Here is a 19,725-nt window from a genome sequence, read left to right on the forward strand (position 1 = left end):
AGTGTCTAAATCAAACCCACATCCTCCACTTCCACTGGCAGCTCATTCCACACTCTCACCAACCTCTGAGTGAAGAATTCCCCTTCATGTTCCCCGAAAATAATTCACTTTCACCCTGAACGTATGTCCAATGTCAGGGTGAGAGGGAGGAAGGGGCAGAGAGGGAAGACAGTAAGGGGAGGGGGTGGTCGAGTGCGCAGTGGGAAACAAAGCGGAGAGGTTATACTTAATATCTTTCAGAAAAACTAATTGTTTGAACTTGCGGCAAACATACTCTCCATACCCTGTACATTCGCAACCAAATTATTGATCTAGATGACAAGCAGCAATGGTTGATATTCAAAGTAAATGTTATTATCAGAGTACATATATGTCACCACATGCAACCCGGAGATTGTTTTTCCTACAGGAACACTTAGCAAATCTATAGAATAGTAACAGGATCAATGTCAGATCAAGTGGAGCATAGAATTCAACAAACTGTGCAAATGCAAATATCATTAAATATCAATGAATAATGAGAGCAATGGGGTGTAACCCTGGGGAACCTCACTCGGCCCGGGCCTCGAGTCCAATAAACAGCCTCCCACCATCACTCTCTGCTTCCTACCATCAAGACAACTGTGCATCCAGTGAGCCAGCTCTCCCTGGATCGCGTGTGATCTGACTTTCCACAGCAACTTACCATGTGAACCTTATCAAAGGCCTCACTGATGCCCATATCGGCCCCGATCCTGGGACAGAGGTGTCACCGATCAGAGGGCATGGATTTAAACAGAGGATGAAGAGGTTTAGAGGGATCTGAGGAGGAGATTTGTCACTCAGAGGGTAGCTGAAATCTGGAGCTCAATGCTCGAGGTGGCGGTGGAGGCAGGTTCCTTCACAACATTTACGAAATGGATGGGAATGGAAACTGCCGGGATAGAGTCAGCTACGAACCAAGTGCTGATAAATGGGACCAGTGGAGACAGTGAGTGGATGGTCAGAACAGGTATGGCCGGCCAAAGGCCTGTTTCCGTCCTGTGTGATCCACCACTCTGGACATGCTAAATTAACGATAGGAATTCAAGGCATTGATTTCAAAACTCCACACCCCACTCCAACCTGAAATAAACCAGACTGCACCCCTTTGTCACCATTGCGAATATCTGTTTCTGTCAAAGTAATATACAAATTGATCACTTCTGCTAAACAACTGGCAATTGATGAAGTTCCTGTGTCTTCTTCCATTAATGTTGCTGCCTTACAGCTAAACTAACCCTCTCACTGTATCAGAATGAATGATTAAAGCCGGCCCCAAACACTGTGATTTCATCCCAGCACATTGTAACATGAAGCATTTCACTGAGGGTCTGATGGAGACACAACCCGTGCCCTCTGCACATGTGATCACATCTCCCCAGCTTCTGACATTTCAAATACTCTCGGAATGGTTTTCTGATTCAGTCTTAAAGTTATTGTATATTCAGCTCGTCGTCAGACCTGACAAACCGTGTCTTCCCACAGCTGGTTCCACCTGTTGGTGTGTCCTCTTTCCTTCACCTCCAGGGAAGCTGCATCTCCACACAAACTCCTCACTTGAGACGACTGTCTGTACCCGTGATACAGGAAATCACATCTCTCTCACTCTCCTGATACCGTGTCTGACCTGCTCACCTCCGGGTATCCTCCCTCAACAAGCTTCCTCCTCAGTCACCGTCTGTGAGATTATATAAAAATACAATTACTGTAAAGCGATCTATCAGGCAGCCCCTGTACCCCTCCACCCCAGAGCATGTTTCGCTGGTTAAAACTCTCTCTCTCCTCACCCCTTCTCTGTTCCATTCGCCTTTGCAAACTCCAGATATGCCAGCTGATCCGAATCCACTGTGAGGACATTTATATCTCACAGGAGGATGTAGAAACCCGTGTTGTTCTCTGATACAGAGGTCACTGACACCCCACCGCCATCCCAATCTGCACCAACAGCCCATGACGTTGACAGCTCTTCCAGACACTGGGGCTTTGTAACAAACACCATGTTAACAGCAAGATTAGACAGTAATTCATTTGAAGAGAGAATTGCTGCTTCCTGAAAGGACAGTCGAACGTCCGACACATCGGAGCAGATCCTCCCCCGTTCACAACTTTATTTGACCCGGGTCACGGAACGTCCGATCATCCAACTTTCTCACAACAGCAACCCCAACCCCCAACACCCCCCCCCCCTGACTACGGCCCCGCAACCTTCCCTCCTCACCCCACACCCACAGTCCACCCATAACCTCTACCCACACACACACAGACAGATCCCCTTTACCCCAAACCCCTCCCAGCCTGGGAACCACAACTAACTGATCCCACAGCCCGGGCTCGGGCGCAAAGCTAAAACCGGGGCTGCGGGACCGGAGAGCCCGGAACCTCCAGCCGTCCGGCAGAGCTCGTTCCCGGCACTTTTCATAGAAACATAGAAAACCTACAGCACGATACAGGCCCTTCGGCCCACAAAGTTGTGATTCGACGGCAACCGGCCCCCGATTTCCACAAACCCGAGATCAGACCCTTCTTCACGGACGCCTGAACAGAAGAACCGCCGGCGACAGCTCCAGTCGGCACTGCGCCTGCGTTTAGCAGGAGGTTCTGGGCTGCACCAGCCGTGGCCGGAGGTCCCTACAGAGGGACCAGTGACCGGAGGCGGGAGGGACAACGGAGAGGTAAATCACAAACACGACAAAGTCTGCAGATGCTGGAAATCCAAAGCAACACAACAAAACGCTGGCCGAACTCAGCCGGCCGGGCATCATCTATCAGAGAGAAAAATCACACTCCCACTCCACCTCCCGCATAAAACAATGCAATCAGAGGTTTATGATCATTTTCAACATCAAAAGATTGCCCTGACACAAACTGATGAAATGCCTCACAAGGAAACAGAATGCTGAGCAATTCTTTTTCAATCTGGGCATAACGTGTTTCTGGATCAGATAATGAACGAGTTGCATGTGCCACTTGTAGCCATTCCTTATCATGTTATGATCATTTTCAACATCAGTAGATTCCCCAGAGAGAATCGGAATGAAAATGTTTGGACACCAGGAAGTCCCGCTCGGAGCGGATAGTTCAAAGGTTAATTTATTATCAAAGCTGGTATCCGTAAACAATTCTTGAGCTTTTCCTCTTCTCCAGAAAACCACGAAACAAAGAAAGAGCATGAAAGTCGTTCAGAGAGAAAAATCAAAATTCCACCTCAACCCCCGCATCAAAAAGACAGCATCCCGATCATCAAACCCCCAAAATCCACCCCTCCCGCACAAAGGGAACAATATCATCGACCGCCCCCCCCCCCGAAAAAAAACAACCCTACCCCGCACAACTGCGGAGGAGCCGGTGTCACCAGTGTAGAGCCGGCCGCATCGGGAGCAGCGGACACAATGGGCGACCCCGGAAGATTCACAGGTGAAGTGTCGCCTCACCTGGAAGGATGTTTGGACAACGGAGAGAGTTCGGCCGTTCGGCCCTTTCACTGTGACACCCCGAACTCCACATCGAATCCGTCCAAACGAATCTGGGCGAAATTTAATGACCAATAAATATAATTCCTCTCAGCGGTCAGCTGTCTGAATGATTCCCTGACTCTGAGAGGAAGGGGTATCTATGGTCCACACTGTCAGGGTGTTGAGTTTACCTTTACAAGCTTTACAATTCTACCGCCAGGACTTAAGAACTTTTTAAAGCTATTATTAATGCTTTTTGAGATGGTGATTTAGATGCATATCATATTTTTTACTGAGTTAAGTATTGTATGTAATTAGTTTTGCTACAACAAGTGTATGGGACATTGGAAAAAAGTTGAATTTCCCCATGGGGATGAATAAAGTATCTATCTATCTAGACGAGAGGTTTTCTGTTGACTAATACACTGTGTGTGTGTGTGTGTGTGTGTGTGTGTGTGGTGAACTAGATATACCTGTCTGACTGCTCCTGTGGCTCCTCCCACAGACCCTGCTGACTGCTCCTGTGGCTCCTCCCACAGACCCCTGTATAAAGGCGACTGTGGGCTGCTGCTCTCCCTCATTTTCCCCAGGATGTAGTGTTGTTTATTCTTCCAGTCAATAAAAGCCGATATCTCGTTTCCTAAGTCTCAGCGTGAGTTTTTTTGATGGTGCATCAGTGTGGACCCCGCTGGCAATTCTGGTGTTGTGACCCGAATCGAGACAAACACTACGCTGCCCACTCCACCAACAACACGGCACAGCCGGACACCTAACAGGGGACTTTACATCTCACAACACTGGATTCAGTGATGAAACCCGTGATTAATGTTGTTGTCCCACCGAAAAATCCATTAAAGTGATTTTAAATACGAGCGCTCCCCCACAGGTGACGTCACACAGCTCCCCCCCCACTCGCCTGACGTCACACATGGGCTCCCCACACCGGGATCTGCCCTGACGGGCGCGGTGTCTTACGTCACCCACGTGCTGCTGTACTCGAGCTTTATCGGTTTAACGGCTGGGCTAATAATTAAGTGTTTATAAACATAGACTGATTTAACTGAAACCCGCACATTTCCTGTGTGGGTCTGAATTGTGTGTCGGGATGGGATGGGAATCGAAATTATAACGCTGAGAACTCTGTGACCTGGGGCTGGAGGGAAAGGGATCGGGGAAGATATGGAGGGAAAAACTAAATACGAGTCTGGTGTAAATATGGAAATAATATAGGGAAATAATGAAATAATTTGGGAAATGCGGCGGTGGGTCGGGCAATATGTGAAGGGGGAGGAACAGTCACCGAGTCACGTGATCCTGTTTTGCCGCGGATCGTCAGCATTTTCCGAGGCTCCGCCCAACGCCCGTGACGCAATAAGCAGATTGCGCATGCTCACATTCCCGGGAAAGGCTGTGTTTTTTCGTTCTTTGTGAAAGCAGGTCGGCGGTGAGATCGGGATCGGGAGGGGCTTCTCGCCCCCTTGGACGGGGAGCCGGAGACGGATTATTCTCTGCGGGGCAACACCAACAATTTCCCTTCGGTAAGTATTGAAGCCGGTCCCGAGCGGGGAGGTCTGACGTTGGGTAGTGAGTTAACTTTCCCGAACTCAAACAAGAGAAAATCTGCAGTTGCTGGAAATGCGAGCAACGCGCACAAAATGCTGGAGGAACTCAGCAGTCCGGGCAGCATCTAGGGGAAGAATACAGTCGACATTACCGGCCGAAACCCTTCGGCAAGACTGGAGAATACAAGGTGGGGGTGGGGAGGGAGAGAGAAACACAAGGTGATCGGTGAAACCTGAAGGGGGAGGGGATGAACTTTCCCGAACTGGCGGCCTCGCCTCGCTTCCTTCACAGAATCTGCCGGGGTCGGTCCGGGTTGTGAGACCTTCACACCGAACCGTCTGAGATGAGCCGCCGCTCAGCCCCTGTTGTTCTGGTCCTATTAGCAGGATGACGTAAACATGTTTCTAAATTGTTACTGACGGAAAATTGTACAATTTGTGTTCCGTGTGTTATCTGAATGTACTTGCCTGTGATGCTGCCACAAGTCAGTGTTTCTCTGTACCTGTACCTTCCGGTATTTGTGCACTTGGCAATAAATTCAACAGGACCTGAGAAATCTCAGTGAGATTTGATTAGTGATGATCATCTTGGCAGCTCGGTAGGTCGAATGTATGCGACAGTACACTGTTAAATGCAAAACCCTGAACAGTGTTAATGATCAGAGGGATCTTTGACTCCAAGTTCATCGCTCCCTGAAAGAGACTGCAGAGATTGATCGGGTGGTTAAGAAGGCAAATGGTATGGTTGTCTTTATTAGTTGAAGCATTGAGTTCAAAAGTCGGGAAGTTGTGATGCAGCTTTATAAAACTAGTTAGACCACATCTGGAGTGTTTCATACAGTTCTGGTCGCCCCCATTCTCGGAAGGATATCGGGGCTTTGGAGTGGGCGCAGAAAAGGTTTACCATGATATTGCCTGGATTAGAGGGCCTGAGCTTTAACGGGAGGTTGGACAAAATTGTGTTGTTTTCTCCGGAGCTGTGCCGTCTGGGGTGAGACTGGATAGAGGTTTATAAGATTACCCGAGGATTAGAAGCCATGTCTCAGAAAGGCAGCGTCCATTATCAAGGACCTCCAGCACCCAGGGCATGTGGTTTTCTCAATGTTACCAGCAGGTAAGGAGGTACAGAAGTCTGAAGGCTCACACTCAGTGATTCAGGAACAGTTTCTTCCACTCTGCCATCCGATTGCTAAATGGATATTGAACCCTTGAACACTACCTCACATTTAAAATATATAGTATTTCTGTTTGTTGCACGATTTTTAATGTATTCACAGAAACAAAGAAAACCTACAGCACAATACAAGCCCTTCGGCCCACAAAGTTGTGCCAACATGTCCCTACCTTAGGAATTACTATGGTTACCCATAGCCTTCTATTTTTCTAAGCTAGTATTTCTTTATTTTTCTCCAGTGTCTCCAGGTACCTATCCAAAAGACCATATTCTACCCTCCTCCACCACCGTTGCCGGTAGCCAATTCCACACACTCTGAGTAAAAAAACTTATCCGTAACATTTCCTCTGCAACTACTCCCCAGCACCTTAAACCTGTGCTGTCTTTTCATAACCATTTCAGACCTGGGAAAAAGTCTCTGACCATCCACACGATCAATGCCTCTCATCATCTTATACACCTCTATCAGGTCACCTCTCATCCTCCGTTGCTCCAAGTAGAAAAGGCCGAGTTCACTCAAACTATTCTAATAAGGCATGCTCCCCAATCCAGGCAACATCTGTGTAAATATCCTCTGCACCATTTCTGTGGTTTCCACATGCTTTGTGTAGTGAGGCAGCTAGAATTGTGCACATTGGGGTGTGACCAGCATCACATATAGCTGCAACATTACCTCTCGGCTCCTAAATTCAATCCTATGATTGATGAAGGTCAATGTATCATATGCCTTCTTAACCACAGAGTCAACCTGCGTAGCAACTTTGAGTGTCCTATGGACTGGGACCCCAGGATCCCTCTGATCCTCCACACTGCCAAGAGTCTTACCATTAATGTTATATTCTGCCATCATGTTTGACCTAACAAAATGAACCACTTCACACTTATCTTAGTTGAACTCCATCTGCCACTTTTCAGCCCATTTTTGCATCCTATCAATGTCCCACTGTAACCTCTGACACTATCCACAACTCCCCCAACCTTTGTGTCATCAGCAAACTTGCTAACCCATCCCTCCACTTCCTCATCCAGGTCATTTATCAAAATCACAAAGAGTAAGGGTCCCAGATATGCTGTAAATAATTTAGTTGTTTATTTTTATTATTTTACTTTGGGTTTTTTTTCCTTCTATAATATGTATTGCATTGAACTGCTGCTGCATGGTTTTCAAATTTCATGACACACACCGGTGATAATAAACCTGATTCTGATTCTGAGTGGACAGACAATCTATTTTTCCTGGGGGTTGAAATGTCTAATATATTTATGGTGAGAGGAGATGTAAGCAGCAAGTTTGTTTCTTTACACAGAGTGGTGGGTAGCTGGAAAACTCTGCCTGGGGTGGGAGACCCGACTGGTCACGTGATCCCGTTTGCCCCTCCCATTTAACAGCAGATGGGCGGCACCTGTGCATCTGTTTCCGAGGCCCTGCCCTCCGGATGATGTGACACTCACTTCGCGCATGTTCACTGTCTCCGGCCGGGCGGTGTTTTCTTTTCCGCTCAGTGCTGAAGTGCATCATCTGTGGGATCGAGGGAAGGGTCCTCACCTCCTGGGTGGGGGAGCCAGGGGTCGGGATCACTGTCTGTGGGCTGAAGATATTGCGTTCCCATCGGTGAGTATTGAGACCGATCCCAAGCAGGGAGATCCGATGTTGGCCGTGAGCCCCGAACTGAGGACCAATTACTCATTTATTTTTTCGATTATCTGGTCTGGTCAAAAATGTGTAGACTTCACTTAATCTGCATTGAACGATCCAAACCTGGAGCCCAGGCTGTCTATTTCTGCAGAGTTGAAACGGGAGACCCACCAACAGGTCACGTGAGGCTGTTTACTGTCAATCTGCCCTACCCTTCACTTTGTGATGATAGATAGATAGATACTTTATTCATCCCCATGGGGAAATTCAACCTTTTTTTCCAATGTCCCATACACTTGTTGTAGCAAAAACTAATTACATACAATACTTGACTCAGTAAAAATATGATATGCATCTAAATCAAAAAGCATTAATAATAGCTTTAAAAAAAAAGTTCTTAAGTCCTGGCGGTTGAATTGTAAAGCCTAATGGCATTGGGGAGTATTGACCTCTTCATCCTGTCTGAGGAGCATTGCATCGATAGTAACCTGTTGCTGAAACTGCTTCTCTGTCTCTGGATGGTGCTATGTAGAGGATGTTCAGGGTTTTCCATAATTGACCGTAGCCTACTCAGCGCCCTTCGCTCAGCTACCGATGTTAAACTCTCCAGTACTTTGCCCACGACAGAGCCCGCCTTCCTTACCAGCTTATTAAGACATGAGGCGTCCCTGTTCTTAATGCTTCCTCCCCAACACGCCACCACAAAGAAGAGGGCGCTCTCCACAACTGACCTATAGAACATCTTCAGCATCTCACTGCAGACATTGAATGACGCCAACCTTCTAAGGAAGTACAGTCGACTCTGTGCCTTCCTGCACAAGGCATCTGTGTTGGCAGTCCAGTCTAGCTTCTCGTCTAACTGTACTCCCAGATACTTGTAGGTCTTAACCTGCTCCACACATTCTCCATTAATGATCACTGGCTCCATATGAGGCCTAGATCTCCTAAAGTCCACCACCATCTCCTTGGTCTTGGTGATATTGAGACGCAGGTAGTTTGAGTTGCACCATATCACAAAGTCCTGTATCAATTTCCTATACTCCTCCTCCTGTCCATTCCTGACACACCCCACTATGGCCGTGTCATCAGCGAACTTCTGCACATGGCAGGACTCCGAGTTATATTGGAAGTCTGATGTGTACAGGGTGAACAGGACCGGAGAGAGTATGGTTCCCTGCGGCGCTCCTGTGCTGCTGACCACCGTGTCAGACCTACAGTCTCCCAACCGCACATACTGAGGTCTATCTGTCAAGTAGTCCACTATCCAATCCACCATGTGAGAGTCTACTCCCATCTCCGTTAGTTTGTGCCTTAAGATCTTGGGCTGGATGGTGTTAAAGGCACTAGAGAAGTCAAGGAATGTAATCCTCACAGCACAACTGACCCCATCTAGGTGAGAGAGTGATTTGTGCAGCAAATACGTGATGCAAGATGACATGGTGTGTGCTTAGAGTCCCTGGCTGGGTCAGGATGCTTCCTCTATGTTGTGTTGGGGGATCTGACATTGGTCACTGAGTCTCGTTAACTTCCCCCAACTCGCCTCATTTCCTGAGGCTGCTCACATTTGCAGTTAAGCTTTCTGGCTGTTGTGTCTTCTCCCGGATTGGGGTGGGTGAGTAATGAGAACATCCCAGGTTTTAGGGATCTTTGATTTCACTGCCTGCTTTACTGAGGGACTGGGAAGTCTAGGGGGAGAGTGGTTTCTGTGATGTGCACGTGGCCAAGTGGTTAAGCAATCTGAAGGTCATGAGTTCGAGCCTCAGGCCAGGCAGTGCGTTGTATCCTTGAGCATGGCACTTAACCACACATTGCTCCTGCACGTTTATAGCCCAGATGGATCAAATCACCTAATCCTGTTCCTGTGTCTTATGTATTACCATGACAGAAAGATGGCTCCTTCTTATCCCATATTGTTTTGTGATGTGTGAGGGACAATAAAAGATTGTTCACTGAGATTATTATATTTGGCTTCAACGTTTAAATTTCAGTGAGTTTTGTTCTTAGTAACATTAAGCAGAAATGTTTGCTTCTCCTTTTCATTGTTAATGTGCTTCATTATCTCTCTGGTTAGTGTTAGACCTGCGGTGAGAGGTTTATTGGAAGAAAAACCCCAACTGGAAGCAAACCACAGCTGAAGATGTGGGAATAGCAACAAGTGAACCAGCCCGAGGACTGAGAGCATCAACTGGAGAGAACAACTCTGAATCAGCTGACTTGGAGTTCCCAGTGAGTCAGTGAGGAGGAAGTTTGGTGAGTCTCACTTACTCAAACACTGGTCCTTTATACATTACATACCTGTACAATAGAAGGTGGGAAATAGTTGGTGAGACTGAATGTGCCCAGAAGAACCATTTATGCCTCTGTCAGACACAGTTGCAATCACACCAGGTCTGGTAATGTGCTTCCAGCAGCCCAGCCCTTTAAAATCACTTGCATTTTGTGGAAGTCAGATCTGGATAAAGCGGTGGAAATCGGGCAGAATCTCAAGTTGCTGGAGATCTGCACTAAAAACTGAAAATGAAGTCATCCTGACAAAATGTAATTAACCTGAATTGTAAAGATTGTTCCTCTCCCCACAGCTGTTCCTTACATGCTGAGCAGTTTGGTAATACCAATTTCTTTTTATTACATTCACTTTGGATTGGTTTATGTTTCCTGAAATGTACCGTTTTTAATGTGGAAGTGGAAATGGCTCACTCTGTGATAGTAGAACAGTAAAGTAACCACAACTTTTCCCTGCAAATTACCCTGGTACCAATTAGCTTGTTATTCCTAGAAATGTGTTCAGTACAGTTGTTGCGAACAAGGTTTACAAGAATAATCTCAGGAATGTTCGGCGTTATGTTTGAGGAGCATTTGATGGTTCTGGACCTGTGCTCAATGGAGTTCAGGGGGACAGTGGGGGTAGTGGGGGATGTTTGGTTAAGTAAACCTACCAAATGCTGAAAAGCCTGGATACAGTGGACATGGAGATGATGTTTCCATTAGACTGTGATCTGATGGCACAGTATTGGAATAAAGAAGCTTCCCTTTAAAACTGAGAGGAGAAATAAAATTTGCCCAAATGATGTCTGATCTGTGGAATTTGTTGCCACAGAGGTTGGTTGAAGCTGCCATTTGGGTATATTTATGACAGAGATTAACATATTGATGATTGCTGAGTAGCTTCAGGGTTACAGGAGGAAGGCAGGAATATGGTGTTGGAATAAACATCAGCCATGGTTCAGTGGTGGGCAGACCAGATGGATCGAATCACCTAATTCTGTTCCTGTGTCTTATGTCTTACCATGACTGAATGATGGCTCCTTCTTATCCCATATCATTCTGTGACATGTGAGGGACAATAAAAGATTTTTCACTGAGATCATTAAATCTGCCTTCAGTGTTTAAATTTCAGTGAGTTTTGTTCTTAGTAACATTAAGCAGAAATGTTTAGTTCTCCTTTTCATTATTAATGTGCTTCATTGTCTCTCTGGTTAAAGTTAGACCTGTGGTGAGAGGTTTATTTGAAGAAAGATCATGACTGAAGACGAGGGAACAGCAACAAGTGAAGCAGCCCGAGGATTGAGAGCATCAACTGGAGAGAACCCATCTGACTCGGAGATTCCAGTGATTCAGTCAGGAGAAAGTTTGGTGAGTCTCATTTACTCAAATACTGGTCCTTTAGACATTACGTACCAGTACAAAGGAAAGTAGGAAATATTTGGGAGTGAGACAGAATGTGCCCAGAAGAACCTGTTATGCCAGTATCAGTCTGACCCAGTTGTGAAGATGCCCCCCCCATTATATTCCTTTTAAACTTTTCGCCCTTCACCCTTAATCCATGTCCTCTGTTTTTTTTTCTCCCCTAGCCTCACTGGATAAAGCCTGCTTGCATTCACTCTATCTGTACCCATCATAATTTTATATACCTCTATCAAGTCTCCCCTCATTCTTCTACACTCCTAGGAATGAAGTCCTAAACTATTCAACCTTTCTCTGTAACTCAGTTTCTCAAGTCCCGGCAACATCCTCATAATCCTTCTCTGCACTCTTTCAGCGTTATTAATATCCTTCCTGTAATTTGGTGACCAGAGCTGCACATGATACTCCAAATTCGGCCTCACCAATGCCTCACCATAACATTCCAATTCTTATACTCAATACTTTGATTTACAAAGGTCAATGTATCAAAAGCTCTCTTTACTACCCTATCTACCCATGACACCACTTTTAGGGAATTTTGTATCAGTATTCCTAGATCCCTCTGTTCTACTGCACTCCTCAGTGCCCCACCATCTACCTTATATGTTCTACATTGGTTTTTCCTTCCAAAGTGCAACACCTCACACTTGTCTGTATTAAACTCCATCTGCCATTTTTCAGCCCATTTTTCTAGCTGGTCCAGATCCCTTTGCAAGCTTTGAAAACCTTCCTCACTGACCACTACACCTCCAGTCTTTGTATCATCAGCAAATTTGCTGATCCAATTTACCAAATTATCATCCAGATCATTGATAAAGATGACAAATAACAATGGACCCAGCACTGATCCCTGTGGCACACCACTAGTCACAGTCCTCCACTCAGAGAAGCAATCGTCCACTACCAATCTCTGGCTTCTCCCATTGAGCCAATGTCTAATCCAATTTACTACCTAACCTCCCATGCGGGACCTTGCCAAAGGCCTTACTGAAGTCCATGTAGACAACATCCGCTGCCTTGCCTTCATCCACTTTCCTTGTAACCTCCTCAAAACACTCTAATAGATTTGTTAAACTTGACCTCCCACACACAAAGCCATGTTGACTCTCCCTAATGTCCCTGTCTATCTAAATAATTGTCGATCCTGTCTCTCAGTACTCCTTCCAATATTTTACCCACTACCAACATCAAACTTACCAGCCTATAATTTCGAGAATTACTTTTAGAGCCTTTTTTAAGCAATGGAACAACATGAGCTATCCTCCAATCCTCTGGCACCTCACCCGTAGATAATGACATTTAAATATATCTGCCAAGGCCCCTGCAATTTCAACACTCGTCTCCTTCATGGTCCGAGGGAATACCCTGTCAGGTCCTGGAGATTTATCTACTCGCCTCAAGGTAGCAAGCCCCTCCTCCTCTTCTCTCTGTATAGGTTCCATGACCTCAATACTTGTTTGTCTTATTTCCATTGACTCCATGCCAGTTTCTTTAGTAAATTCAGACACAAAAAAACCATTTAACATCTCCCCAATTTCTTTTGGTTCCATACATAGCCCACCACTCTGATCTTCAAGAGGACCAATTTTATCCCTTAACTATCCTTTTGCTATTAATATACCTGTGGAAGCTCTTACTATCCTTCACCTTGACTGCCAACGCTACCTCATGTCTTCTTTCAGCCCTCCTGATTTCTCCCTTAAGTTTTTTTTTGCACTCTTTATACTCCTCAAGTACCTTATTTGCTCCCTGTTTCTTACACATGTCATAGATCTCTCTCTTCTTTATCAGAGTTCCAATATCCATCGAGAACCAAGGTTCCTTATTCTTATTCACTTTGCCTTTAATCCTGAGACTTTGTTCCCAGGGTGTCCTCATGGGCCGTCCAGAAATGATTTCAGCTGGTGACAACCCTGTTTTCCCCTGTGGGGTAACCCTCATGTGGAATCGGGCTAATGGTCGGACCTTCAACCAAGTGAGTCCAGTCTCCGCTGTTAATCTGGCCAATTTACTCTTCAGAGTGCCATTGGCTCTTTCCACTCTGCCAGCAGCCCGTGGGTGGTGTACACAGTGGAATTGTTGCTTGATAGCTAGTTTGTTGCATACCCCTTCATTTGCTTTCATCACAAAGTGTGGGCCATTGTCAGAGCTCAGCATCTCTGGCAGGCCATACCTGGGAATTATTTCCCGTAATAATACCTTCACAACAGTCACAGCAGTATTGATGGCAGTTGGAATAGCTTCAATCCATCTACTAAACACATCTATAATAACTAAGCAGTATCTATAGCAATGTGCTCTAGGGAATTCAATAAAATCAACTTGTAGACACGAAAAAGATCCACCTGTCAAGGGAGTCATACCCGGTGTGCAGGGTACAGGATACCAACCATTCCCTCCTTTCCCAGGTGTGTACAATTATGTATATAATCAACCAATATTGGTAAAAACTGTGTAGGAACACAAACCTGTCCTGCTCGGTGATCCGAAAACTTAGGCCAGGGACTTTCTGGCACCTCATATGGGACTACAGTTTGCACTCCTCCACAGAGGTGTTTCCCTGAAAAGAGATAACTTGAGGTAGCTGTAGAGCGGTGAGTAAGTTCTTTACAAAGGTGGCATTACTAATGGGGTGGCCAAAGGAAGTCAGGAATCCCCATGTTCCTAGAGAGCCCTGTAGTCATGTACAATTCCAAATGCATAACGGGAGTCTGTGTAAACGTTCCCACTTTAGTCTGTTGCTTGGATACATGCACGAGTCAGAGCAAACAGCTCAGCCTTCTGGGCGGAGACAGCTGCTTCAAAAGAGGCCTGTTCAATTACTTCACTGTCCATCACTATTGCATAGCCAGAATATCATTTTCCTGCTGGATCCACAAAAGAGTTTCCATCCTCATAAAACGTTGCCTCAGGCTAGAGGGGGTATTGCAGAATGGATGGGAGAGTCTGTCCTTCTTTCACTGTGATTCAGACGGGCTAGAGGGGGTATTGCGGAATGGATGGGAGAGTCTGTCCTTCTTTCACTGTGATCCGGACAGGAGGGCTGACTTCATGGATTGAAATTGCCCAGAGATGGGGGACAACATCTTGGGTTCGGTCACTATTAAAAGAATGTCTTACCAGATGTCCTGTCTTCACCTCAGACTCCTTCCAGTATCGGAGTTGGCCCGCGGCCAAGTCTTGCCAGTTTCCCTCAGTGCTGGAGGCCTGTTTTGTCAGGGTGTAGGCAAGGAGCCCTAGTCTCTTTAGCTTGAACCCAGGGCAAACCCTAACGGTGGTATGGGGAACCACCAGTCCTGTCTGTCGTCAAAAGAAATCTGGAACTTCGACCAGAAATGCAATGCCGTCTCTTCCTTTAACCTCTCCAATCACTATGACTGGGAATTTCTGTCCCTCGAGGGGTGCATAATATTGGCTTTCCTCAGTTGAGCACCACGTAGGGTCATAGCACAGAATCACATGGTAGCTGGCCACTGGCAGACGGGGTTCAAATGCAGTGGAGTCCAGAAAAAGTGCCCACCACTGGGTGATCAGAGGAAGCTATCAGTTGTTTGCAGTTCCAGCGTGCTATCCTTGTCCGTGCATAGAATCTCGACTTCCAACGGACAGAGCAAGTCTCTCGCTATGAGATTACACCCCCGTCTGGTGGTGACGGTAAATGAAACCTCACACTGGTTCCCCTGGAATTCCACCTGCAGTGGCTGGGTACGTGAATACGTACGTTCCGTGCCTCTGAACCCTGACAGAGTGATTGTAGCGTCTGATAGCTGGAATCCCTTTTCCGATACTATTTCCTGATCGAGAGTGGTTGTGGTTGCCCCATATCAATCATAAACAGAACTGGAATTCCAGCAACTGTCAATATTACATTGGGCTCTTCCTGAGGGGTGGTACTCACGGTAGGAAGCATCCTTGCTTGTCAATTTCTAAACGGGTTGTTGTCCCCACCTGTCCCTTGGTAGGATTTTGTTCCCATTTCTGATCCCCAGATATAGCCCATTCACATCCTTCTTCCTGCTGAACATGTTCACTTTAAATATTAGTTCCTTTTGGGGTTGATCAGGAATCGAAAATCAGGTCCCAGTAATATGTCAAAGCTCGTCACATTCGATTTCGGTCATTGTCAGGCCAATCCATATTATCTGTTTTAATCATGTTGGCTTAGTTGGTAAGTTTTGGAGCAGTAGGGCATTAAACTGGGGGGACAGGCTTGCTCTCCTGTGAAAGTGCCGTAGCAGGCCACAAATCACTCCCAATAGTCTGGTCCCGATTCCCCAGGCTTAGGTTTGCATTCAAGTACTTTAGTGATGTTTACAGGTTGCTGGAGAGCCCTTTCCAGGGCTTGAATAATCTGGTCTGTCTGTTCATTCTCATTATGGTTTCCTGCCTGTAACTCCTGATAGGTTTGGTCTCTCAATTCTGCCTTCCATTTCCTCCCCTCAGCAGCTGAGAGAATCATGCAGCAGAGACTGAATAAATCTTGTGGGGTCATGTTAAACATTAGTGTAGTACTGTGGACACACTGAGCAAACTGTGCTGCTTTTTCTTTTCTACCTGGGGCCTGATTCATGATCATTATCATTTCTTGAGGCTTCCAGGGTGCATACACAGGAATCACTGAGCGCTGTCCCTCCTCCTGCTCGTGGATTGGGCAGCATTCATGTGGGAATTGTCTTTGTGGAGTCACTAACTCTGGGGATTTATTGGATTATTCGCTCCCTGTCTTGGAATAATCCTCGGTATTCCCTTTCTGGATCTCAGGATGTAGTGACATCCCTTCCCTATGCCGCTGTTTTACCTGAGTGGCCACCGTATCTGGGTACTGGGAGGATTGGGGTTCGGGAGCACTGGGTGAACTTGGCCCCTGGTAAGGTAGGAGAGGTACGGTGAGTGCCCACTCCTCATCATGGTCACTGTCCTCAAACAAGGTCGATATGACAGACATGGGTTTGGGATCCCTTGTGTCCCTATCAGTTCGAACTTCAGACTGATATTCCTGCCCTTCTCTCCTATCTGGGCCGGCCTTGGTTTGCTTACGTTGTTTTTCCTGCTCTCGTTTTTTAGTGCCCATCCACCCATTCACGCTCCGCTTTTAGTGGCTCCCAACCTTTGGCGTTCCTTCTGCAGTACAGACCTCTATCCCTTTGTCACATGTATTATTCCTCCAACTTGCTGATAATATACTGTTCCACTTTACATCTTCATTCAGCCCATCTGCTCAGCACTCCCTATATTGGGATTGTGTTTGTGACTCCAAATGTTGAAGTTGAATAAAACTCAGGAGACCAGCTTCTTATCGTCACCACAGTTCATTTTCCTGCAGGAGTTTGAGACCCATTTGTCAAAGGGAAGGCATGTAAGCACTGCCACCATCTGACTAGTGGACTGATTTAGTCAGGTTACAGCCATATATTTATACATAGTAAGCCCCATACATTCCTATTGCAAGATGTTATTTGAACTGGTACGCGCACTAAGTCTGTTGGCTCCAAACTTAATTAAATAAGAGAGTTTGCTGACTGAAGGTTTTAATTACAGATGGATATACTATCCAGTCCTTATCAGTTATTCCCTTTGCAAGGCCCTGACTTAATTACAAGCAGATGTTTATTCCTGTCCTTATCAGAGAGTCCTCCTCCCTTCACTCAAAAGAGGGTACAATGTATAATGTTATCAACTAATGAGGGTACAGTGTATATTATCATCGCTCAGTATGTCACTCTGCAAGCCACAGAGAACTGATAATGAGCCTGTCTTAGCTAACCACTGAAGACAGTGTTTACTTTGGTTCAAATATTCCTATTCAGTCCCAATTATTCTTTTAGCCAGAGGTTACATAGGTTCAAAATGATTTTATTTAATATATCCTTAATTCATCAGGAGGGTTCGGGGGAAATGTTTTTGTCTAATCTAGAAACTGGTGTCACCTGTGTGTATTGTGGCGATGCAAAAGTTGCTGTAGAACTTACAAGTGGGAAGAAGTGGAGTGATATTTGGAAATCTGACTTTTTAAAGCGTAATTTAGCAAGTAATCCACATATGCACAATGTGCAAAAGCTCTGGTAAGAAAGTCCTTCATTACCTGTTACAGTCCTGCTACATAGTTTGTGTGAGAAAGCAGATGAACTCGATAAAACCCAGAGGAGATCGTAGCTCTTATCAACAGTGATTTCCTAGCTCTTAAAATGAATACCTCACTATATAAAAATCACTGTGCACATGTTGTCACTGGGTAAAATTAAGCACAGTACATGATTTATGTGCACACTGGTCATTAGAAATTAGAGGGGGTATTGGAGGGAAGGTGCAGAGACTTCCAGTGTCCCTGATGCCCTCACCTACAAGATGTGCATCCAGCTGCAGCTTGTAGCCCTGCACTTGAAGGAGCTCGGACTTGAAATTGTTGAATTCTGGATCAGCTGGGAGTCAGAGGGGGTGATAGATGTGACATGAAGAGAGGTGAGTTACACCCAAGGTGCAGGACGCAGGAAACTGGGTGACAGGCAGGTGAATGAGGTTAAACAGCCATCGAAGAGTACTCTTGCGGACATCCCACACAACAGCAGGTGGACCACTTTAGAAACTGTTGGGGGGATTACCTGGCAGTGGAAAGTCAAATAAGTGTTAGGGGATTCATTAGTTATGGGAATGGAACAAGGAGGGGACTAATATCCTGGTATTAAGGCTTGCTGGAGCTAGTGTGGTGAGAGGGTGAAGTGGTTAAAATAAGTTGTAGGGGGAATGGGAGCCAGAGTGACTGAACAGATAGTGGAGAGGGTAAATTGAGTCAAATTGAATTGACTTTATTACATACATACTTCATACACATGAGGAGTAAAAGTCTTTACGTTACTCTCCATCTAAATGTGCAATGTGTAATTTATAGTAATTTATAATATATTGTTTATACATAGAACAGTCAATATAACATCAACATGCAATTATATCAGCATGAATTAATCAGTCTGATGGCCTGGTAGAAGATGATGTCCTGGAGCCTGTTGGTCCTTTTGCTGTGGTACCGTTTCCTGGATGGTGGCAGTAGGAACAGTTTGTGGTTGTGGTGAATTGGGTCCCCAATATCCTTTGGGCCCTCTTTACACATCTGTCTCTGTACATCTCCTGAATAGTGAGAAGTTCACATCTACAGATGCACTGGGCAGTCTGCACCACTCTCTGCAGGGTCCTGCGATTGAGGGAAGTACAGTTCCCATACCAGGCAGTGCTGCGCCCAGTCAGCATGCTCTCTATTGTCTTGCTGTAGAAAGTTCTTAGGATTTGGGGCCCACAACAAGCAACTTCAACCATCTGAGCTGAAAGAGGTGCTGCTGTGCTCTTTTCACAACACAGCCGGTATGTACGGAGCATTTGAGATCCTTGGTGATGTTTATGCTGAGGATCTTAAAGCTGTTCACCCTCTCAACCCCAGATCCATTGATGCCAATAGGGGTTCGCCTGTCTCCATTCCTCCTGTAGTACACAATCAGCTCCTTTGTTTTTGTGACAATGAGGGAGAGTTTGTTTTCTTGACACCAGTCAGATGTTGTTCAGACCTCAGATATCGATCACTCCTACCTTTTCCTTTCCAAACAAGTTTGGCCAGCTTCTCTGTCACAGAAACATGGAGGAGTTCAGTACGGAAACAGGCTATTTGGCCCATCTAGTCAATGCTAAAAAAAACATTTAAGGTATCTATTGCAACTACCTGACTGGGACCATCGCCCTCCATACCCCTACCATCCAGGCTCCCATCCAAACTTCTTTCAAATGGTGAAACTGAGCCCACATGAACCCCTTGTGCTGACATCTCATGCCACACTCTCACGACCATTTCAGTAAAGAGCTTTTCCACATGTTCCCGTTAAATTTTCACCTTCCCCGCTTACCCATGACCTCGGTTGTCATCCCACACAACCTCAATGGAAAAAGCTGCTTGCCTTTACGCTATCTGTACCCTCATAATTCTGTATACTTCCAACAAATCCTCATGCAATGTTTAATGACCTTGTCTATGTTTAGTGCATTTTTTAGGTGTATAAGATGATGAGGGGCATTGATCGTGTGGATAGCCAGAGGTTTTATTTGCAGGACTGAAATGTCTAACATAGTTTTAAGGTGCTTGGAAATAGATACCGAGGGGATGCCAGGGGTAAGTTTTTTACCCAGAGAGTGGTGGGTGCGTGCACTACACTGCCG

General features: G+C 45.9%; 1 protein-coding gene across 1 annotated transcript in view; it reads left to right on the plus strand.

The window, feature by feature from the left end:
- Positions 1-19,725, plus strand: part of LOC140723550 (uncharacterized) — a 448,657-nt gene that overhangs the window by 326,557 nt on the left and 102,375 nt on the right. The window contains exons 3-4 of the mRNA XM_073038124.1: positions 9,923-10,095; positions 11,328-11,478. The gene's annotated coding sequence lies outside the window, so the exon portion shown is untranslated. The remainder of the gene's footprint in view (positions 1-9,922; positions 10,096-11,327; positions 11,479-19,725) is intronic.

Source organism: Hemitrygon akajei, unplaced genomic scaffold (genome assembly GCF_048418815.1).
Source record: "Hemitrygon akajei unplaced genomic scaffold, sHemAka1.3 Scf000118, whole genome shotgun sequence".
Lineage (NCBI taxonomy): Eukaryota > Metazoa > Chordata > Chondrichthyes > Myliobatiformes > Dasyatidae > Hemitrygon > Hemitrygon akajei.